We start from the raw sequence: 24,626 nt of genomic DNA, 5'->3' as shown, positions 1-24,626 counted from the left end.
GCATCGTCTCCTCCTAATTGGTCACACCCTGGCGTCCATCACCCCCAAGCGGCCCTGCGATTGGCGGAAGGTGCCACTTCTGAAGCGAGGCGAGCGGAGTGACTCCGCGGGTCTCCGGCGCCTCCTCTTTCCCTCCACCCCCACCTCAACGTCCACCCACTCTCCCCACCCCCCACGCCACTTCCCCCGCCCCGATCGCGGCAGTGTCCTCAGTAGACTCAGTGGGCTAGGGGCGCAGCCAGCCGCCGAGCGAGCCGCGCTATCATTGGCCGGCGCTCACGCCCGTCGGAGCGGCGGGCTTCGCCATTGGATGGCTCCGCTCCGCTTTCCGCCCCCCAACGCCTCGCCCTCTCAGTCGCCGCCTCCCTTCCCGGCTCGTCCGCGACCCCCTTTCCCCGCCGTCTCCGCCGCATCCCCCCGGCCAGCTGGGCGGGGACTGCTGTACGACTCTGTAAAGTCTGTGAGTCACTGCACAACCCATCAATCCAATTAAATGTCTTGAGCGAGCTGAGCAGGCGGTGCTGCCGCCGCCGCCGCCGCCGCCGCTCGCCCCGCCGCGGCCGCCCCTGCTCGCAGCGCCCCTCTGATCCATGGCTGTCTGTCTGTACTTGTTACGGTGCAACCTCCTCCTCCTCCACCTCCTCCTCCACCTCCTCCTCAGGAGCCGCTGCAACTTCCCCTCCGCCAGCCTCCTCCTCTGCTCGGGGACTGCAAAGGCATGGGATAGACCCAGCGCGACTTCTGCCTCCCCGCCAGCCCTCGCTCCGTGTCCCCCTTTAAATTAAAGTCTGTTCCTCGCTCCTCGTCGTTTTAGAGATTCATTGATCAGTCCAGTGCCCCCCGATTTCATTTTCCCTCTCTGGGGCAGCGGGTCGCAGGGGCCCGAGAGTTTATTTTAGGGAGGGGGCTCTCCACCTCCCGCCCCCCCCCCGCCCCCCACGTTTCTCCTCCTTTCTTCGGCCGTGACTTGATGTCCCCGCTCCTCTCGGCTCCCGCCGCCCGAACTCACCGTCCTGCGCTCGAGTGACGCACCGGCACCCCCCGCCCACAGCCCAGACGTCCCCTCCCTCGCTGCCACCCCGACCCGTCTCGGAGCTGGACCCGGTGGCGACTTCTCCGCGGAAGGGTGAGTGCCGTGCGGGGTCTTGGGGCGCTGTGGACAAATGCTGGAGCCGTCCACCCCGGGGGGCAGGGGTCGCATGGAGGGGAGAAGGCTCCGGGTCCGGCGTGGACCCGAGGTGGAGACTGCCTCCCGCCCGGCTCCCGCTCCCCCCGCCCCCCTCATTCACCAGCCCTGCTGTGTTTCTAGGTATTTATTGCCAGACTTCCACCATCGGGGCACGAGCACGCTTCTAAAATGAGCGGCAATGGCACGCTTTCTGTCTCTAGGATGCTTCGTGAGCTGTAACAGTCAGCAGTGCGATCTAAGAGACTCTGTGACCTGCACAGAGTGTCACATGGCCAGTGGGTACATGTTCCTCCAAATCAGAGTTAAACTTTTATTGAGTCAAGGCAAGACAAAAGGTGATTTCTCATTTGGATGTGTGATACTAGAGCAAGGGAAGGCAGGTTGCCTAGTGGTGTGGCTGACTATTTTTATTTTAAAATAGTTTTATAGGTTCCCTTTTGGAAAAAAAAATATGAATTAAGTATTAAAGTAAAGGCGATGAAGTCTTTGAACCTGTTGGAGGAAAGCAAGGTAAGATGAAAATCCGGCTTCATACTGCATCTTCAGTTCACCTCTTTTCTAGCAAGAAATTACAACACCGGATTTTTTATTTCTCAGGCACTGGGCACAGTGGGGTGTGTTAAGGATAAAAATAGTGGTGTTTTGTTTTTTTTTCCCTTTTGCTATCCCTCTTTTGTATTTTTGATTGCTCTTAAACAATGCCATGCTACAGAGTTTTGTAAAAATTTAATTTGGTTTCTTGATTGTTGGTAGCTCAGAAGTATACATACTTGCCCATATATGCTTTATGAGAATCTTGCCTTATGCATCTTTAGTATTTAATTGGAGATAAAAGTAAAAATTACGCATAGTTACTCTGAATCGGCTTCTGAGGTTACTTTTGAGAATTCAGCCTATTTAAAATGTTATTACTCTTTTTGTATCAAGTTCTGGTCTAGTTGTCCACAAGATTCAAATTAGGCCAAACCAAGCGTGTTTTGATATAATAAAGTATAGGAAAGGCCTCTTAGTAGTTCATTCTCTCCTTCTCTTTCAGACTAATCAGAATAAGTTGTTACTAAATTTAAGTTTAAAGAATAGACTAAACCTGCACTAAAATCTGCCAATTTTCTATAGAAAGATTTATTTTTGAAGAGCAGAAATGTGTTTGTGATCAGCCTAAAGTAGTCAAGTTGACTCAAATGTAAATGCTATCGTAAGGAAATGCTTGTCTTAAGCTCCCAAATCTTGCAAAGTGTTTCAGGAAGACTTATACAAAGCTTTTTTGAATTGTTTAATAAATTTATCATGTGGCCTTCTGCCTGAGTGTCGGACTGAATCATTGAGAGGCCTCATAGCACAGGAGCCAGGCTGCCTGAGTTTGAATCTTGCTGCCATCCTTAGATAGCTGTTTGACCTTGGGCAACTTTTAAACCTGGCCTCTGCTGATTTTCTCCTGTAAATGGGAAGGATGACTTCCTTAAAGGGCTGCTGTAAGGATAACTAAGAATGCATGTCACAGAGCACTTGGTGTTAGCTGTTCCATCATCACCACCACCCTTATCGAGGATGTCTAATATAGTGGTTAAGAGTGGGGCCTCTAGAATTAGGTTCTGTAAGTTCAAGTCCCAGCATTTCCTCTTGTTGTCTATGTGACCATGGTCAAGTTAACCACAGATTCCCCATCTGTAAAATGGGGATAATAGAAAACACTTCATAGGTTTATTGTGGGGTCAGAATGAGTTAACATATGCAAATACTTTTTATTTTTTTTAATGTATTTTTTATTGATTTCAGAGAGGAAGGAAATGGGAGAGAGAGAGATAGAAACATCAGTGATGAGAGAAAATCATTGATCGGCTGCCTCCTGCACGCCCCACACTTGGGATTGAGCCCGAAACCCGGGCATATGCCCCAACGACCAGGAATTAAAGTATGACCTCCTGGTTCATAGGTCAACACTCAACCTCTGAGCCATGCCTGCTGGGCTGCAAAGATTTAAAAGAAATTTTTTTAATTGATTTCTTTGAGAGAGAAAGAGAGAGAGAGAGAGAAAGAGAAACATCACATGTTCCACTAATTTATGCATTCATTGGTTGAGTCATTTTTAAAATTTTTATTAAATTTATTGGAGTGACATTGGGTAATTAGATCATATAGGTTTCAAGTGTACATTTCTATGATACAAGATCTGTATATTGCACTGTCTGCTTGCCACCCAAAGTCAAACCGTCTTCTCTCACCATAAATTAGGTCCCCTCCACTTGTATATGCTCTGACTCCGTATTGAACCAGCAATCTTGGTGTATCCAGATGACGCTCTAACCAATTGTGCTACTCGGCCAGGGCCATGCAAAGATCTTGACTAATATTTAGTACATCTTTGTAAAGATCTTGACTAGCATTTGAAACATCTTTTCAAGTTTAATTCCCTGTTATCCTTCTGGTATGTCTTGAAACATGAGTAAATTTTTTGTAAAGATAAAGAATTGTTGCTGTCAAAATAAGCAGAATTATTATCAATATGCATGATATTCTTTGGGATTTATACTTTAAACAAGCATTTATATATATATTTATGAAATTTAGTTATTCGATGAGCTGAGTTGGTCACTCTTTCATTTAAGCTTGCATAAGAGGATGTATATACTTCTATTATGGTGATACCTATCACACATTTGCTGTTATCTGTGATTTTCTCCTTTTTTAAAAAAAATATATTTTATTGATTTTTACAGAGAGGAGGGGAGAGAGATAGAGAGTTAGAAACATCGATGAGAGAGAAACATCGATCAGCTGCCTCCTGCACATCTCCTACGGGGGATGTGCCCGCAACCCAGGTACATGCCCTTGACCGGAGTCGAACCTGGGACCTTTCAGTCCACAGGCCGACGCTCTATCCACTGAGCCAAACCGGTTTTGGCTGTGATTTTCTCCTTTACTAAAGAGAAAGCTCTTTGAGGGTAAGAAGACTGTTTCAGCCCAGCTGGCGGCATGGCTCAGTGGTTGAGCTTTGACCTATGAACCAGGAGGTCACTGTTCGATTCCCAGTCAGGGCACATGCCTAGGTTGTGGGCTCAATCCCCAGTAAGGAGCATGCAGAAGGCAACCAGTCAATGATCCTCTTTCATCATTGAGGTTTCTCTCTCTCTCTTCCTCTCCCTTCCTCTCTGAAATCAATTTAAAAAATATATCTATATTAATAAAAAAAGCATAATATGCTAATTAGACCAGACAGCCAGATGACCTTCCGGACGAAGCCAGGGCTGCGAGGGCCAAGGCAAGCCGTCGCGGCTGTGAGGGCCAAGCCCCTTGCACGAATTTTGTGCATTGGACCTCTATGTGTGTGTGTGTGTGTGTGTGTGTGTGTGTGTATATATATGAGGCCTGTTGCATGAAGAGATTTGTGCAATAGACCTTCCTTCCCCTGGCTGCCGGCACCGGTTTTCCTCCGGCACCCAGGACCCAGGCCTTTGGTCCGGCCTCAGCGGAGAAGCCAAGCCTCTTCAGTCTTCAGTCTTCAGTCTTTGCTCGGTGCCTGCATATGCAAATTAACCGCCATCTTTGTTGGGTTAATTTGCATAGTCACTCTGATTGGCTGGTGGGCATAGCGGAGTGACACCAATTTGCATGTTTCTCTTTCATTAATGTGTATATATATATATGTGTGTGTGTGTGTGTGTGTGTTTCATTCATAATTTAATCTCCAGTATCTAGCAGGGTTCCTGGTACATAAAGAAGCTTAATGAATGCTGTGGAATGAATTAAATAATATTATTCTGAAGTTGTTTATGAGTTAGGTGAATGATATGTACATAATATGGTGGAGAATGCTAGTATTTGTATTGTTAAGTTGAATTTTTATGCTCTCAATTATTATTTTTGTAAATAGAGGACCAATGAGGGCAATTACAGTATAACATATTTTATTAAGAAACTATTTTTCATTTTAAAGATTAAACCTAAAATAGTCAGAAAAGTACATATCACATATATTCCTTTGATACCTGACATGTCCATTTATTATTGTAAGATGTTCTGACTCCCAAATTTCCTGTTACTAAGTTGGATGTTACTATAAATGTGAATTATACAAATTAGATTTTTGCATGTCCTAAATGATGTTGTGATGTTATTTTCAGCTTCAGAATTAATAATAATAAAGAGAATTTATCAAGCTAACACTGTGAAAATAAAACGGCGTCATTTCCTTAAGAACCAAAGCTTTGTTTCTCTTCCCATTCAAGAATGAAACTCTTTCTCTTGCATAATCTTAATAAATAATTAACTTTAGAAATAGCTGTCGTAAATAGTGTAATAGGACTCATTAAGGAGGTATATGTAATTAGTAAATAAAACACTTTAAACTTCACCACATACTTAGTAGGCATTACACAATTAGGGAATAGATATATTTTAAATAAACAAAATTGATGAGGCCTAGCACCTGCTTCATTTATAGAATCACTCTGTTTTATTTGTCAATAAAATCCAGTTTAATTTATTATGCTTCTGAAATTATAAAATGCAAAAATACCTTTTATAAAAGAGATATCCTCATTAACAAAATCTGGATACTGATTGACTCAGAAGTGTTAATGGTCCCTAACATTATTAAAACTTTTCAAATATGTATATTATATTCTACGATGTGGATACTCTTGTATATATAATCCTTTGTTTAACCTAATCACCAATTGCCCAATTTAGCGGAATATGTTGCATTTTCATTGGCTAAAACAACTAATTTAGAAAACTTGTCCTTTGTTGTTCATATACTTTTATTTATTTATTTTTAAAATATGTTTTATTGATTTTTTGCAGAGAGGAAGGGAGAGGGATAGAGAGTTAGAAACATCGATGAGAGAGAAACATCGATCAGCTGCCTCCTGCACACTCCCTACTGGGTATGTGCCCACAACCAAGGTACATGCCCTTGACCAGAATCGAACCCGGGACCCTTGAGTCCGCAGGCCGACGCTCTATCCACTGAGCCAAACCGGTTAGGGCGTTCATATACTTTTAAAGCAGCCAATCTAAAAATGAAACTTAAAAAAGTTAATTTATAGGCATGTAGAAACTACACAAGTGTATGGTCTGCAAGATGGGAAGGTCATTTATTTTTCACCTGGCACATTTTAGCATGACTGTTTCTGTAGCTCACATCTCTTTCTTATCTCTTCTTTTCATGTAACATTTTTGTGAAGACATTTGAGTATTAGTATTTTATAGTCACATATAATGTATCCAGCTTTTTAAAAAAGCAATGTTTCTGATGAAAAATTGTTTGGAAAGAAGAGAAGAATGAGGTAGATAAAAACTTTAAGGCTTGTGATTTCTGTGCTGTCTTCTAACATTAGGAAAATGAGGAACTGTAAACTAAGACTTCACTTAACGTCATCAATAGGTTCTGTGACTTTAAGCAAGACAACGTAAAATGAAATCAATGTAAAATTTACCATAGGCTAATTGCTATGAGTTAGTTTTCTACCTTAAGATGAAATGATGATGAATGAAACTACATTGTTCGAGGACCTGCTATATCTGTCAGTGATCAAAAATAGAGGAAAATAATATATACATTATCTATTGACATAAACTTAAAATTAAGGTCCATGGATCTAGACTGAGTAGGTGACCTTGAGCTTTACACTTCACCTCCATGGCTCTTGGAGTTCTTATCCTTTCAGTGGGAAGAGGGAAGGCAGTTAATCCTACCCTCATTCACAGAGGATGTTGCAGGGGTACGTTGTAAGTACTTTTTGAAAGCATGAGGACAAAATGCAAGCAAATATAAAGTAAACATTAGCATTTAGAAATGGATATTTATCGTCATTTAAAAATTGTGGCCTTTTAGATCATTTGTCTGAAGGGCATTTTTTCTTTTAACTTTATATTTGAAGAGATTTTTAATTGATATGTTCACAAGAATGTATAAGGTACCTTTTAAAGAGGCAAGGAACTTTGGTTTAATTGAATGGGATTTAAAATGATAACACTGAGCCTGACTAGCATGGCTCAGTGGTTGAGCATCCACCTGTAGGCTAGGAGGTCATGGTTCAGTTCCCTGTCAGGGCACATGCCCGGGTTGTGGGCTCAATTCCCAGTAAAGGGCATACAGGAGGCAGCCGATCAATGATTCTCTCTCATCATTGATGTTTCTTTCTTCTTCTTCTTTTTTTTTAGTCCTCACCCGAGGATGTTTTTCCGTTAATTTTTAGAGAGAGTGGAAGGGAGGGAGAGATATATAGAGAGAAACATCGATGTGAAGAGACACATCGATTGGTTGCCTTCCACATGTGCCATGGCAGGGCCAGGGGTCGAGCCTGCGACCAAGGTATGTGCCCTTGACCGAAATCGAACCTGGGACCCTTCAGTTCGAGAGCTGATGCTCTATCCACTGAGCCAAACAGGCTAGGGCTCATCATTGATGCTTCTATCTCTCTCCCTCTCTGAAATATAAATATATATATGTAAAATGATAATGCTGAGTTTTGGTATACCCTGGGTTATAGCAGGGGTTGATGTAAGGACAAGCTTTATGTATCTAAGAGATAATACATTTCATTAAGTTAAAGCTTGTAAAACTTGCTTGCACATTGCAGGAAAAGATGTTCAGACATATCAGACTTTGTGAGAAAAATTAATTATTTATTTACTTCTAAATTTCAAAATGATTCTTTAGCTATACTCATTTATTCTGAACCTGGAATGCAGTGAAATGTGCACACATCAGAATATAGCGGGTTGTAGGATTTCATGTAATTTAGCTAATCTTTTATTTGAAAATTTGAATGAAGATACGTCTGGAAAGGCTGTGTATTAAGAAACTAGTCTTTCTTCTCTTGTCCTTAAAAGTGAGTTAGCAGACTTTAAAAGTCCAAAGCCCACAGTGAGCACCTGGTGTTCATTTCTTTTCATTTAGCTTTGTCCCTTTGTGGTTATCAGCAGAAGAGTTGTCACGGCCTTGTGATGTTACTCACTTTTTAAAATGGAACTGAATTCTAGTGGACTCAGAATAAGACCTATCAAAACAAGTGGACATATAAAGAAATATCTGTTTCAACTAATATTGAGTATAGTGAGCAATTATCGTCTAACATGAAGTTGCTTAGCAAAAAGCAACTTTAAAAATATAGTGTCCTTTCCCCCTTATTGTTCAGCATTCAACTAACAGAGACTTAGAATGATAGATTTCTTCTCCTCTTTTGAATTTAAAGTCCACATGGATGTTTATAATGTTCTGTGTGATGGTATGTATGACTCTTTAGTATATTAAATGTTTACTTTTACCATAGTAAATAAAATGACCCAAACAGCTCACTTTTAATGTAATTTTTTTTCTGTTTTTCACAACCCTCTTTCCTTTGTTCTAGCATTGTTTTTCAGTTTCTTAATATTTCCACGTGCGTTTGTTTTTTGTTTTTGTGCAGCATCTTTCTTATTTTGCTCTGTCTTCTCTTCACATTGGTATTCTTTTTCCTTGATCACAGTAGGCTTTTTCCTTTAGCTGTCTTTTGCCTCTGCCTCTGTATAAGGTATGAAGTTGGTAGTTTTCATTTATTTCAGTCTGCTTTTATGAGGTTGAGGCAAAGTCCTCCTATATAGAAAGTTTGCTTTAGCTCATCTCAAAAGATGAGCTCCCCAGCCATTTAATCTACACAGAACGTAAGGAGCCATTTTTGTAAATCTAAAACCAAGTTTTAGCTTAAGTGAGGTGGGAAAAGAGAAAACTGACATGCTTATTTTTTACTGCTTTTCTGTTCACCTCTTTTATGGTGGGATAGGCGCAGAATTCTTTCTGTCCATGTGACTTTGAAACATCTCAAACGTCCACCCTTTGTTTTGCTGCACGCCCAGTGCTCTGGAGAGCCCTGCAGGCTGTTTCAGCAATGACCATCACCCCCTGACCACGTGGGGAGGGGCGGCTGGCCTGAGAACATCGCATTAGGCATGAGGAGCAGCTCCTTTGTTGTGTTTTGAACTCCTTAAAACCAGACTGAACATCAGACCAAGTCCACTGTGAGGTTCTCCAGGGTTCACCATTGTTAAATGATTAATGGTTCCTGGTGAAGTAACCATCAGCTTTATTGTCTTCCCATGGCTTCAGCTCAAATGAAATGTATCCCTTTGAGTTAACTTTGGTTTTGATTTTTAAGGGGTCTTTTCACCCAGGAAATCAAAGGGTATGTAAATGCATATTATTATTAAACAAAAAAAGTTTACATAAAAAATCTTTTGAGTAAAATGTTTTCCTAAGGACCAAAATCCATTGATTTGGAGAGACTGTTTTATAGTTTCTCAGAATACCTGATATTATTCAGACTTCAGTAGTAGAAAAACTTTCAATTTGAGTAAACAAAATGAATCCTCCTTTTGATTTAGAAAATGGTCCATTGTTACTTTTTATTTAAACAATTCAAATATAAGATTAGATAAACTGCATTTTGGAGTTGATTAAATAAGAGATTTTCCAGAAATTGTACTTTATAAAACTGTGCACACCTATGTCCCATTCTTGACTCCGTGGGAGGGGCGGCTGGCCTAAGAACATCCCTCCCTTCCTCCCTCCCTCCCTCCTTCCTTTCCTTCCTTCCTTCCTTCCTTCCTTCCTTCCTTCCTTCCTTCCTTCCTTCCTTCCTTCCTTCCTTCCTTTCGTACAACAGAAATGTATTGGGCTCTTATGTGCCAGCTACTCTTATTAGGCACATACATTACAGCAGTGAAGAAAAGAGACAAATACTCCTTTCCTAGTAGAAATTACATTCAAACAATTTGGTGTGTGCAGAACTTACTATCTCCTATTTGGATTAGTCATAACTAAACATTGTATAATAATGATCTGGAAAAAAGTAAGGCTTCTTTATATGGAATTTATGCCCTTTGACTTGGTATAAAGGAATCCTAAATCTTAAAACAAAACTCCATTTGAATGGACAATTTTCATTTTCATTTGAGTTGAAATGTTAAAAACTGATAATGTAACTGGATGTTTCCAGCAGAAATCTGAAGTCATCCTCATTGGTGAACCCTGGGAAACCTGACAGTGGACATGATCTGAACTATTTACTAGATTTTCTTTATATTTTTAAGTTGTTTTCTCCCTTTGCTTTGTTTTCTCTGTAACAGAGTCTGGAAAAAAAAAGTGTAACACTGAAAATTGCACAATGGAAATGTAGTCATCTCAGCTATATTGCACAATTAGCAAGAATGTCTTAACTTTGTTTTTGTCCGGTGTACGGAAAGAACTAATCGTTTGTTTCTATGATGGTAATGCTATGTAATTTTCTAAACGAACAAATAAAACTCGTACTATACATTTTTACCTCATGTATTAAAGTCGATAAATCTAAGTATTTTGTAGTAAGATAGCATTAATACAAAATGATACAATAAAATGATTTTCATTAATTATTTTATTTTTATTTAATACAGGTCCCAAGTTCTTGGGGGTATCACAGACTAATAAGACATGGTGTTCACATTCCATTTGGGGAGACAAGAGATCTCCATGTGAAAATGAAATCTCTTGTATTAAACAATATGGGATTTAGTCTGATGGGAAGTCTGGTGTAGGCCACTATAGTAAACTTCGTCTTGGACTTGGCCTCTGGGGATCCTGGGTGGGCCTTCCTGTAAACCCATCCTTCCTTTTCAGTTAGGGCAGAGATGCTCAGCAGGTATTCCTTGTACCTTAGGCACCTCAGGGTAGAACAGTCCCTCTTTTAGCTACTAAAACTGCTCAACAAGGAAGGGGAGGGGAAGGGAATGGAGCACACATCCTAGCCATTTATTACATTCCCTAGCTACCTAAGCAGAAACTCTGCACCCGAGAACACAATATATAGACATACCTTTGACATGGGTTAGGCTCTGAGGACAAGAGTTACTTCATGACTTTGGGAAACCTGGTACATCAGTGAGGGCCCTAAAGGGAAGAAACACTGAAAGCGGGGGGGGGGGGGGGCGGGGGTGTCAGAGCCTTCGACAGCTACTGAAGACACACTTTTTTTTTCTTCAGTTTGCCTGGAGTAGCCCAACTGCCTGTGAAATGGGAGTGCTACAGGCTTAATATTACAAATTTAGGAAGTCTCTATATTGCTATAATATGTAGGTATAATCTTTCTAAATTATTTTGTTTTGGAATAGTCAAATCCCTAATGTGTGTGTTTAAAAGTTCTCAAACATAATGCAGTGTGACTATGGCTTCTATTTTTATCTTCCTGGATGTTTGAAAATATTAAGTATGCCTTTGTTTTTAGAGTGCCTTTGTTTGTTTGTTTGGACCTAAGTCTAAGATAAAACAATACAACATATGCTTGTCTCTTAAATTTCAATTAGGGGGGAAAAATCCAAAGCTTCAATGATTATTTTAACTGTTGATGAAAGTATTAGGACACTTCTGTGGAGACTTTTTTGCTTTTTTTTTTTTTAATGTAACAATTTCTATCAAGAATTTTTTCCCCCCTGAAAACTGTGTCTATGCTATGACACATCTATTTGATTGTCATCTAGGAACCCTGGCTGGGTGGCTCAGTTGGTTGGAGCATTGTCTCACACACTAAAAGGTTGTGGGCTTGATCCCTGGTTGGGACACTTACAGGAGGCAACCAATCAATACTGATATTTCTCTCTCCCTTCCTCTCTCTCTAAAATCAATAAACGTATCCTCGGGTGAGGATTTTTAAAAAAGAAGGCCACCTAGGATAGTTATATTCATTATGTTGATTGCTGTGATGGTTTCAAAGGTGTATACATATGTATGTCAAAACTTAGCAAATTATATATTTTAAATATATGCATTTATTGTATATCAATAAAACTTTTTAAAGCCACATGGGTGTAAAGTACATTTCCAAGATGAAACCTCTATTATAAGAATTATATTTTTAAAGTTTGTCATTTATTTTTATTTCTCTATTTCATCTACTCTTTATTCACCTCTACCCCATACCCCAGACACACATATTTTAAGAAAAGCAAATAGAACTGAGGAGGCTGTGCGTGAGCTGAAATTTAGATATAGGGCCTTAGAGAGCTTTTTTCCGTATGTACGGCTCACTGGAGTATCTTTAAGTAATTTGCACAAATTTGAATTTGGAGAATTAGAGTGGTGTGTTTTTCAAGGAATCCTCCTTTCCTTATAGTTGAACCAATTATGACTCATCTTTGGCATGGAATAAAGAGCATGATTTAGTAAGACTTTCGTTTTTAAGAGAGGTTAAGTGGCTTAATGCTTTTCCTTAAATATTGTTCCTTTATTTTTTTGCATTTTGATAATTTAAAATTTGGCATGTTGGAACATAGACTCTATGAATAGATTTGTTTAGGGAAAAAATTAAGTCTGCTCTATTTTTCTTGCCCTTGTGGTGTTGAGCACAGCACCAGGAAACTTAAATAGGTTTGTTAAAGTGATGGTTAATATTAATTGAATATTTAATATGTCACCCAATGTATGTTTCAGGGAAGTTTCTTTACTGTTGGAATTAATCCTTATGTTAAGTTTAAAACACTGGCAATTTTTCACGAATAAAACATAGTCTACAGAAATTTTCAGGTTTGTCTTTATGGAGTTGGGATGGACTATCAGAGTATTCGTGAGTTGTGACTTTAAAATTCAAGTTCTACCATACCATGTGATCCATACATTAGAATCACCTGTGCCCACACCAAAACATGGGGTGAGACCCTGACTTCAATATTTTTCAAAAGGCCCAGGTTATTCTAATGGATAGCCACATTATACTTGGCAATGCTGTGTCCTACACCATATTCCATCATTCCCAAACTTTGTATTGTAAAACTTTTTGAACATTTAGGAAACTTGAGAGAATAAGTCAATGAACACCCAATATTCCCTGTACTTAGATTTAGTAATTGTTAACCTTTGGCTGTATTTGCTTTACGGCTCTCTTACTTTCTCTATCCTGTGAAAATAAGTTTCATATATCATAAGTCTTACCATTAAATACTTCACTCTGCATCTCCTGAGAATAAGGACATTCTCCTATGTAACCACAATATCATTATCCCACCTAAGACAATTAATAACTTGAAATGCTTTTCAAGAGCTCAATTCTATTTATTAAAGGATGTGAATTCATATTTTACTAAAAATTAAATGCATATGAAGTGAGAAGTTCTTCAGAATATAAAATCCTGGGAGTTTTTGCTAAAGGTGTGTTTGTTTTCTCTGTTTGCAAAGGCCACTACTTCATTTTTGTGAGGTATAAATGCGTTTCATTATTATGATGAGGTAAGATCCTTTCTAGCGCTAACATTGCATGATGGTATGAGAAAAACATTCATCAAAGTTCATGCCACAGCGTGGTTTACTGGAAAAAGCTCAGTTTCTAGCAGAATGTTGTTGGTTCATATACTTGCTCTGCCACTTACTGTGGCTGACCTTGGAGAAGTTACATTCCTTTATCAGTTAGAGTATTTTCAGAAACCACCCTCAAGCTTGCTGGAATCATCAGGAAATTTAATTTCACAAGTGCAGAGGTAGGGCAGGATTCAGGGTTGGTCACACCTGTGGCTCAGGTTCTTAGAACCTTTCTGCTGTGCCAGACTCCTTCGTAGCTTCCACCTCCTGTTCTGGCTCCTTCCTGAAGCTGCTTCACATTCATATAATATGGTATTCAGGAGAAGTCGGAATCTCTCCACAGGGTGGGCTCTCAGTCTTTCTGTCTGATTTGACAGCTCTGCCCCTATCTGGACCTGTAACCTGGGAATGAGGTTAACTTAGGGAGAGGACAGCAGGAATGGACATTATCACTAACGGTGTTCATTATTCCTCTCTAAGCCCAGTTTTCTTTGCTGTAAAATGGGAACAGTGATATCTACCTCTGTGATTATTAACTGACATACAATAGGTAAAGCAACAAACCCACAGCTGATATTTAATAAATGCTAATTTCTATTGTTTCTTTTCTTCTTTCCATCTTATAGAATCCTCCTTTGACACTGCCACACTCCTATTGGTCACCTTTAAAACGGTGACATATGATCAGAGCAAATTTTTAATTTTAGTAAGCATATATGTAAGTGACTTTTCCTTAACTGGTCTTCTACCTGTCCTCTCACCTCAGTATCTAGGGCATAGCATTTTATGTATACTTTGCAACTGGTCGTATACTGTCCATTAACCTGTCTTGGCCTATATTATTATTTCTTATGTATTTCAACTTCACTTTATATTATTCCAAAGCCACCGAAGGAAAACTGTCAACAGTGTACGCATATTTATCACGCTCCAGATCAAATGTGAACAAAAATCTCTTTAATTTAACTCTCTGTAAAAACAAGAGTCAAAATAGATTTTTCTCCTTGCAACATGCCCTGTGGAAAAGCAGCAAAGTAAAATGCTCTATTTGAAATGTAGTATCTTAGTTGTCCAGGATGCACCAGGCTTTTGATACTTTGGGGAAATCTGGGCTTATATGGTAGTTTAGCTGCCCTGGTTTCTCTAGAACTTATTTTCTAAAAAGAATTGTGTGTATTTTACCAGCAAGTATTTTTTTTTTTTTTTATTGTTTGGTCTTGAACCCTCTCTCACGTACCATGAGAAAGTCATCATCCAAAGACGTGTTTTCCAGGATGTGTGAACACTCTAGGGTGGTTGTTCAGGCATGCCCTTTTCGAAATATGTAGAGAAGGATTGTCTTTTTTTCTTCCCTGTGGGATTTCTAAAGCACTCCTGAAAACACCTGCAAAATTGTCATTATCACATAGGAAGATCTTCACATTAAAAAAAAAAAATTCCATCGAAACAACAGGATCACTCTTGAAGGAGAGCAATCGAGCCTTCCCGACCCCTGAAGTAGAATATTTTATTCCTACCAACCTCCTGCAAGGGAATAGAAGGCTGAAAAGTCTGGAGTCTCTGTTGACTTGGAAGATGCTGAACCTTGGCTTGTACCTTTTCAGTTACAGTTTTTTTACTTTGTCATTAAATTTTTGTATTTAGTATTGACAGGCATCTATTGATCTATTACGCTCCGTGAATACTGAAAATACGTAGATTTTGAATGGATCCATCCATACTTCATGCTTCTGCTGGCATGAGTCATTCAGTCAGAGGGACAGTTTTTAAAGGAACTATTTAAGTGTGTGTTGATGTGTCTTATACATCTCAAATGAAGGTTCTGTAAACGTTAAATTATAAAGCAGCACAAGGAAAGCAGAACTCTAAAGTAAACAGTAATTTTATTAAAGAAGCCAGAGGAGGGACACCATGGCTATAGATAAAAATGCTAGTTTGGGGGCGGGGGGTGGGGGGGTGGGGGGAGGGAGGGGGGATTTGAAATTTGCGTTGTGTTTCCTTGAAGTGCTATTGGTCACCTTTAAAACGGTGACATATCTGAGCAAATTTTTAATTTTAGAATCTCGCAGAAAAGTTTTTTGGACAAGCTTCCCTTTGCTCTGTAACAAATGCTTTTACTGTTTAGCTAAGGTTTGCTGCTAATGGCTCAGAGGCTGCAATGAAAAGTGAAATGGCTGTTGTTTCCCATCTACTACCAGATTTTATTTTTATTTCCACTACCCAAAGTTAAAAAAAGAAATGAAAAGAAAACAAAGATCAAGACTCAAAAACTCAAACTAAAATTTAATTTCCTAACTAGAATAAGGCTGGCTTTGCCATGATGTGAACAGTCATGCATAGGAAACATTTGTTCATGGCTATACAGTTGGTCAAACTGATTGCTGGGATTAGCAGTTGAATCGGAAATGTATTTCTGTCCTCAGACACTCCATCAGTTAAGTGAACAACCCATCAAGGCTAAGCAGTCGAGACTGACTCAGATTCTTTTTTACCTTTCTACTGAGAAATGTTACAGTCGTATCCTTCATTTTTAGTCTCCTTGAGAGAATGGAACAAAAGTCCAAGTGAGTAGGCTGAAGAGCAGTACATTATCTGCCTCTCATTACCCAGGACTTAATACTGTAATGATAGAGTAATTGCCTGAGCTTTGTCTTCTTCCTCGATTTTATCGTTCCTGTGTTCTGTCTTGGAACTTCTTATGGGCGGGATCTAAACTTGTGTGGAATGGATTCTCAGGGCAAACTGTTTTTGTCCCAGGTCATTTGTTGTTTTCATTTTCCATAAGGAGTTCTTATTTTGACTGAAAATTGCAGCACAACCAATGAACAATAATAGGTTTGCAGTAGCTTTTTTTTTTTTTTAATATATTTTATTGATTTCTTTACAGAGAGGAAGGGAGAGAGATAGAGAGTTAGAAACATCGATGGGAGAGAAACATCGATCAGCTGCCTCCTGCACATCTCCCACTGGGGATGTGCCCGCAACCCAGGTACATGCCCTTGACCGGAATCGAACCTGGGACCCTTCAGTCCGCAGGCCGATGCTCTATCCACTGAGCCAAATCGGTTCCGGCAGGTTTGCAGTAGCTTTTAAAAAATTATTTGGAAAAGCAGTTATACTCAGAATGATTTTCATTATTTCTGAAAGACCGAAATATGGGGAAGTTTTAGGGCCACGAGTCCCACAGGTAGCATTGTGCCACTCAGTGTGTCATCTTTAACTATGCTATGTGACTGAGTTGAAGCATTTGGGGATAGTTACTGGTCAACTTGAGTTTTGAGAAATCATTTTGAAAAATTACAGTTGGGCAAAAACAAAGGGAAGTTTGAGGGTATTATTAGAATTGCATTATGGTGGAAAATTTTGATTGTCAGAAAAGTTGTCAGTAATTAGCCATAAATTTAGTTTGATTGGGGACAAAGTCATGGACTCTGCCAATGATGCAGTTCATTTTTTCCTAACTTAGCCATAAAACCCTGTGGTAGGGGGACACTCCTGTGTTCCCAGCACTGCTGTCAAGTTCCACTGTAACTCATGTCGCATGTTATCACTAACATGGTGACTACTAAGTGGTAAGTGCACCAGGTTGACAGGGGTGATGGATTTTTGGTTTTGTTTTTTTTTTTGCAGTACTTAAGCATTGTAAGAGCAATATTGGAACATTTTCTATTGGGGTTAATTTGAACATCGACCCATGAACCAAGAGGTTATTCATTGGTTCGATTCCAAGTCAGAGCACATGCCCAGGTTGCGGGCTTGGTCCCCGGTAGGGGGCATGTAGGAGCAGCCAATTGATGATGTTTCTCTCTCATCAATGTTTCTATCTCTTCCTCTCTCTCTAAAAATCAATAAAAACATATTTCTTAAAAAGGTTTCTTGATATGTTTAAGAAGATGTGGCCAATATTACTTGCTGGAACTGGCCCTGGAAAAGTTGAACTGGTGCCATGTTTTTCATGCTACTGTTATGTCTCACTATAAAATGAAGGAAGTGTTAATAACACTTCCTTCTTGTTTAGCACGTTTTCCTCCCTAGCTCTCAAAGGAGTTGGCCAATATTGGGCTGGATTCCCAGCCCATGTTTCTATTATTTTCTGTTTCCTGTAATGTACATGTAATGCAATGTTGCCTAAAGATTTTTCACTTATTATCTTTTTTTTCTTGTGTTCTACTAAAAATTGAAAAATAATATTTGCTGTTGACACCCCCATTTCTCAGATACGAAAGAATAAGACACATCTTGGGTAAATATTTGACCTAGGGATTATTTGTAAGGAGCCACAGAGCCAAAAACAGAACTGAAGGTTCTTCCTCGGCTTCACCTTATTTCTGGGCCACAGTTTCTCCCTTTTCAGATATACTTACAACAGGACTAAAGGAAATGCATTTTAGGTACCAAAAACATTTCCTATGTCTCCTCTTCAGTGTTCCAGTGGTAGGATTTACACTAGATTTATTGTCTGAAGTAAAGTTTCAGTGCCAGTTATAAACATGATCTGTTCCCATATTATTCCTGATTTGACTGCTGTCCCAGAAGGTGATGGATAGTTGAAGAAAGAGTATAATGAATGCAGCCCCTATTTTCTTTTTGCCCTTCTAAATTTGATTTAATACAAGGTTGCCTTCTGCCAGGAAATTTCATGAATGGGCATATGTTAATAAGCCAGATTTTTTTCTCTTTATAGTCATAAACTTAACAAAATAACTCCCCGAAGTGGGTTCAGTTAGAGTATGTTAAAACTTGAGTGAGTACTTCCTGAACTTATAGGAGGAAGCAACTCCAACCACTCTGAAAATGAGGTTGTTCCTGTAAAACTTGGCTACTGCAGTCAATATATTTTGTGCTTTGAAGCACATCTTCTATAATTCTTTTTGTTAGTGAATGTTTGTAAACCTTAAGGAGGAGCCTGTAAAAACTAGAAGAATGGACTGTTCTGCCTTTAAAATGCTTTCAAACCTCCAACTGAGGATGAAGTTTCTGAGTGGCATTTTTTTTTTTTTTTACTTTTTCCTTCAGCGTAACAAAAGTGAAAGTTGCATTTTGATCCATTTTCATTAGTCTTCTTAGTGAAAACGGAAGCCCCAAAGTGTGGGCTGGTGCATGCACACAAAGCAGTTTTCTGGTTTTGGTGCCCCTGCACGTGAACTGTTGCATGTACACACATGCCACACATAAAGAGTCCATTCTTGCTCACTCACAGCCAAAGGAGGCTGGCCACTGCGGTCTTCTGCTCAGTGGAAATTGGCAGCCTTTCTTCTGTAAACAACAGCCTGACGTCACCGCATGCAGCAGTGATAGCAGACCCACTTCAGAGATTCTTGCAGAACTACCGAAGGTCTGCTATTGGTTTGATCATCTTCAGCCACACTTGAATAAATGCAATGCAGAGAAATCCGTTCATGTCAGGAATACTCGGGTAGCTCCCCCCACCTTTTAAAAAAATAATAATCGTAATGTACTTTTCCTTGACTTTTCACATGTAATCCCCAGCAAGAAACCTGTGTAATGAGCAGAACTGTCGCTATTCCTAATAGTAGAAATGAGCTAACACGAGTCCAAAGAATTAAAAAGTTAGCAAGTGGAGGAATGGCTGAAATTCATGCCTTCTAAACACTGTTTTGTCTCTCTTCTCCTTAAATAACTTCTTCAGTAATTGTCAATTGTTCAATTCTGTTACTTCCTCTCCCACCTAAAATATGTGGAATAATGATTTATGAATTTCTTTTTCAGTCAAGACATCTGTGCATTAAAATCAGATACAATCTTTTTGCATTTGAGAACTCTTAGACGACAAGGTCACCCACTCCCTTGCCTCAGAGAGGGCCTTTTGAAAAATCTAGCATAAATCTATACTTACAAGCTCAATGGGAAGGATTTATTAACAAGATGATTCTGTTCTTCATTTAAACTCTGAAAGCTACAGAAAATTGAGAGGCTGAATGATCGTAATTGTTTTGTGTTGTTAACTGGAAGAGACAAAACCAACATGAAAGAGAGGGTGTTCTGTTAGTTAGATATCATAATTTTCTTGGGGGAGAGTTGAGCCACTTGATAAAATATAACTTGTTATATAAAACTAGTGGCCCAGTGCACGAAATTTGTGCACGGGGCGGGGGGGGGGGGGGGAGTATCCCTCAGCCTGGCCTGCACCCTCTCCAATATGGGACCCCTCTCCAATCTGGGACCCACAGGGATCACAGGGATCGGGCCTAAACCGGCAGTCGGACATCCCTCTCGCAATCTGGGACTACTGGCTCCTAACCGCTCACCTGCCTGCCTGCCTGATTCCCCCTAACCACTCTGCCTGCTGGCCTGCTGCCCCCAACTGCCCTCCCCACCAGCCTGATTGCCCCCAACTGCCCCCCCCCAGCCTGCTCACCCCCAACTGCCCCCCCTGGTGGCTTGATCGCCCCCAACTGCCCTCCCCTCCTGGCCTGAATGCCCCTAACCACCTCTGCCTCAGCCCTGCCACCATGACTTTGTCTGGAAGGATGTCCAGAAGGTCTCCCAGTCTAATTAGCATATTACCCTTTTATTAGTATAAATAGTTGTCTTTTTCACTTGCCTAATTCTTGTTTATTTTCAGGCAGTTATAAAAATTGGAAAAGAACAATTACTTTCCATGACTTATAGTTGAATAGATGGTTTGGAAATACTTTAGGTTGTAGGTAATGTGGTTTTCTGTTTGTGACTCCAAGCTGGTTTTCCAATGTGACATTAAGAATAGGTGGGATTGCCCTAACTGGTTTGGCTTAGTGGATAGAGCGTCGGCCTTCGGACTGAAGGGTCCCAGGTTCGATTCCGGTCAAGGGCATGTACCTTGGTTGCGGGCACATCCCCAGTAGGAGGTGTGCAGGAGGCAGCTGATCGATATTTCTCTCTCATCGATGTTTCTAACTCTCTCTCTCTCTCCCTTCCTCTCTGTAAAAAAATCAATAAAATATATATATTTTTAAAAAGAATAGGTGGGAAGTGTTTAGATATGTGTGGACTACCCACAGTAAATTACTCACACCTTAACTTTCTACTCAATGCCCCATTTGAACTAGCCCCCCTGATTTTGAGATGTATGTTTAGGGAATTCACATGAATGTTGATTTTAGCTTACCCTTGACAGAAAATGTGTTAAAACCCTCAATATTAAAAAGGGCACATATAATAAACTTCTTTCTTAAACTGCACTTGGGTGTATAGCGGGCATTCAAAAATAAGTGAAGCTGTGAGCATCAGAAGTTAGCTATATTAGCAACCTCAGCAAGCGAGCATCATACAGTAGTTGACTTAATTACTAGTATAACCAAGGAAAGAAGTGCATGTAGGGTGAAGGAAACGTGTTCTACTGCATAACTTCAAATGAACCAAAAGAACTGTTTCTTTTGTATTTTATTTCCTTAATTGGTATAAAATGCTTTTGCCTTTAAAAGACAATACTTGTGGTTTTTAAAATTACAAGAGAGGTGAAGTACAGAAAATCTGCTTTAACAAAGAAAACGAGTCCCGGCCTTCTCACCGTCCTTGGCTCTCTGTGAGTGACGAAGAATAAGGACCCAGTAGCAGCTACCCTCCCAGCCTCGCGCTTCTGCTGTGCAGGGAAGTCTCAGAGTCTAGGTCTGCGACGGGAGCAGAGCGCCTTTGCAGGGAGGGAGTGGCCCGTGCAGGGTGCACACCAGTGGGGGGGCTTCCCCAGCACTGCCCTGGGGGAAGCCCACACCCACGTCTTACAGGAACGGCCGCAGGGGTCTGCCCAGCCCTGCTGTAAGTTAAAGCAACAACAACACGTGTCCTAGTTTGTCATTGAACAGCAGTGGAGTTTCTCATCACTGGAAGCGGCTGTCCGTAATTGTAAACAAGTAGTAGTGAGGGTAGAGGACAGATGTTAGATAACTGGTCAGTGGTGGAGCCCTGAAAACGCCAAGTGGGGCTTAGATTTTTTTTTTTTTTTTTAATTAAATCTTTATTGTTCAGATTATTACATTAGTTACTCTTTTTTCCCACCATAACTCCCCTCCACCCAGTTCCAACCCCACCTTCTGCCCTCACTCCCCACCCACTGTCCTCATCCATAGGTGCACGATTGTTGTCTAATCTCTTCACTCACCCCCACACCCCTTTCTCCCCCCGCCCCAAGAATAGTCAGTCCATTCCCTTTCTATGTCCCTGATTCTATTACAATCACCAGTTCATCAGATTATTTATTCACTTGATTTTTAGATTCACTTGTTGATAGATGTGTATTTGTTGTTCACAATTTGTATCTTTACCTTTTTCTTCTTCTTCCTCTTCTTACAGGATACCTTTCAGCATTTCATATAATACTGGTTTGGTGGTGATGAACTCCTTTAGCTTTTTCTTATCTGTGAAGCTCTTTATCTGGCCTTCACTTCTGAATGATAGCTTTGCTGGATAAAGTAGTCTTGGTTGTAGGTTCTTGGTATTCATCACTTTGAATATTTCTTGCCATTCCCTCTGGCCTGCAAAGTTTCTGTTGAGAAATCAGCTGACAGTCGTATGGGTACTCCCTTGTAGGTAACTGATTTTCTTTCTCTTGCTGCTTTTAGGATTCTCTCTTTGTCTTTTGCTCTTGGCATTTTAATTATGATGTGTCTTGGTGTGGTCCTCTTTGGATTCCTTTTGTTTGGGGTTCTCTGCGCTTCCTGGACTTGGAAGTCTATTCCTTTCACCAGGTAGGGGAAGTTTTCTGTCATTATTTCTTCAAATAGGTTTTCAATATCTTGCTGTCTCTCATCTTCTGGCACCCCTATAATTCGGATGTTGGTACGCTTGAAGCTGTCCCAGAGGCTCCTTACACTATCTTCATATTTTCGGATTCTTTTTTCATTTTGCTTTTCCAGTTGGGTGTTTTTTGCTTCTTCGTATTTCAAATCTTTGACTTGATCCTTGCGACCCTCTGGTCTGCTGTTGGGAGTCTGTATAATATTCTTTATTTCAGTCCGTGTATGCTTAATTTCTAGTTGGTCCTTTATCACAACATCGAGGGTCTCATTAGATTTCTTGAGGATCTCACTACATTTATCGGCGGTCTTACCAGTCTTTTCGAGGGCTTCTAAACAGTTCTTTAAAGACCTTAAAAGTGTGGTTTTGAACTCTATATCCAACAGTTTGCTTTCCTCCAATTCTGTCGTTTGTGTCCTGTTTCTTTGTCTCGGCATTTTTTTATGCTTCGCTGTGTCGATAGAGTGCCTTTCTGTGCTAAGTGTCCCAATTACCTAAGGTAGACACTCTTGGTGCACCCCTTTGTGGGCTTTGTGCACAGTCTTGTTGTGGTTAAGCCTTGATTGTTGTAGTTATCACTGTGAGGAATTGACCTCCAGGCCAATTGGCTGTGAGAATCAGCTGTGTCTGCGGTGGGAGAACTTCTGTGCTGGAGACACCCCTCTGGGGCTAGACTTGCTTCGATGGGGCTTTGGTGCTCACTGAGTCTGCCTCCTGAGTGTGTCTTTTATGGTTCCACGGAGCTTAAAGCTGGATGGTCCCACTCTGACCTCTGGGCTTCCTGGCTCCTGGATCTCTAGGGAGGTGCTAATCTAGCCTTTGCCTGAGGCTATCCAGCAAAAGCCTCCCTGCAGGGCTTGGGCGGGGCGGGTCCCACGGGATCAACAGGGCGGGGTTAGCAATTATGGCTGCTCTCAGTCTTGCCCTCAGAGGCTCTGCTTCTCAGTGTCCCAGTAGTCGCTGCAAGCCCCACTGAGAGAAAGCTGCCCTAGGGTTCTGAGCGATGCCAGACAGTCCCGCTTCTCCCGTATGAGTCTGGGTCCTTAGAGACTCACCCGGAACTGGAGCTCAGAGCCTGAGACTCCCTCCCGATTGAAAACAACCGCGCCCTCAGCCTCCAGCCCGCTCCACATGCACTCCGAACCTTAGTATTTTACTTCAGCACTGTGCCTCCTCTGAGCCTCGGTATGCTTTTCTCTTTCCTCCTAGTTGTAGAACATCCACTCAGCCAGCTTTCCTGTGGTTCTGGATGATGTCCGTTCCGTCTTTTAGTTGTATTTTTGAAGTGGTTGTTCGAGGCAGCAAACTCCCGTGTTTACCTATGCCGCCATCTTGGTTTCTCTCGGGGCTTAGATTTTAACTCTTAAGTAATTATCGCGCTATGTGTTCCATGGTGGATATAATTTGAGTGGAAAACAAAGTAGAATTTTCATTTTCACCCTTTATTCAAGCATTTGCTTTTTATTTGAACTCTGCAGAGTTTGTTGAACAACACCATTTTGGCTTTGTGTTGCAAACAGCCCTACCTCCTGGGTTTGTATGGCTGGTGCCTTGCAGGGTGTAAGCTTTCACAGGACCATTATTTTATTTAACACCCACATCTGCAGCCACCACGTGAGGTGTTGCCCTTCCCCTTCATAAGTGGGAAAACAGAATTCTGAGAGTGTATGATGCAGGACACACAACCAGTAAGCAGTGGAGCTGAGACTGGAGTCCTTGTCTTTGGACTTCTGCTCCACTGCTTCCTTCACTGGGGCAGGAGCAAGCACTTTGATAACATCCAGCGTTAAGATCTTCGGTGCCTCTCGCTTTCACATCTGCACAGAAAGCCACAGTCAGCAGAGCCAGCTCGGTGACCAGTCATGTTGCTCACAGCAGAAACGTATGTATCACCAAAGGGCAACTTCTCGATTGACTTTGACATTAATAAACTACTAAAAAATGGAAGCCTTGTTACTTCTTACTTAGAATCAGAATGGCAGCACCCAATGAACCTTAAGGACCATTCAGTTTTAATACACGGTTTTTATTTTTTAAAGATAGAGGAAAGCCCTTCATAAGGAAAGTGAAACTCTAGTAAGAGCAGGGACAAGGTCCCATTTCCCCAGACTCAGACCAGTGTGCTCTTCCTTTTAAAAGGACACCTCCTTAAACAGAGGTTACCGTTCTCATCCCAGGAGACTTTCCCGAGCACCTCCCCTTTGCAAAGCCCAGTGCTGGAACCAGCCCTGCAGGAGTTTAGGATCTAGTTGGGGAGACTTACCCCAGGGTCAAATGTACCCAGTGCTGTGTTCAGCCATGTACAAGTCTAAGAATATCACAGATAGGTTCATGGACAGCCCAGATTTGGTCTCAGTCTTCTGGAAACATTTATGAAGAACCCCTTTTTCATATGACCTC

The 24,626-nt window shown here is 40.9% G+C and overlaps 1 protein-coding gene across 1 annotated transcript in view; it reads left to right on the top strand.

Moving 5' to 3' along the window:
- The first annotated feature begins 438 nt into the window (after positions 1-438).
- Positions 439-24,626, top strand: part of SERTAD2 (SERTA domain containing 2) — a 110,020-nt gene continuing 85,832 nt past the window's right edge. Inside the window, exon 1 of the mRNA XM_070429343.1 lies at positions 439-1,126. The gene's annotated coding sequence lies outside the window, so the exon portion shown is untranslated. The remainder of the gene's footprint in view (positions 1,127-24,626) is intronic.

This window comes from Myotis yumanensis, unplaced genomic scaffold (genome assembly GCF_028538775.1).
Source record: "Myotis yumanensis isolate MYYU_CA2020_CCGP unplaced genomic scaffold, mMyoYum1.0.hap1 SCAF_11, whole genome shotgun sequence".
Lineage (NCBI taxonomy): Eukaryota > Metazoa > Chordata > Mammalia > Chiroptera > Vespertilionidae > Myotis > Myotis yumanensis.
The sequence above is the reverse complement of the archived record's forward strand: the minus strand, read 5'-3'. Positions and strand labels throughout refer to the sequence as shown.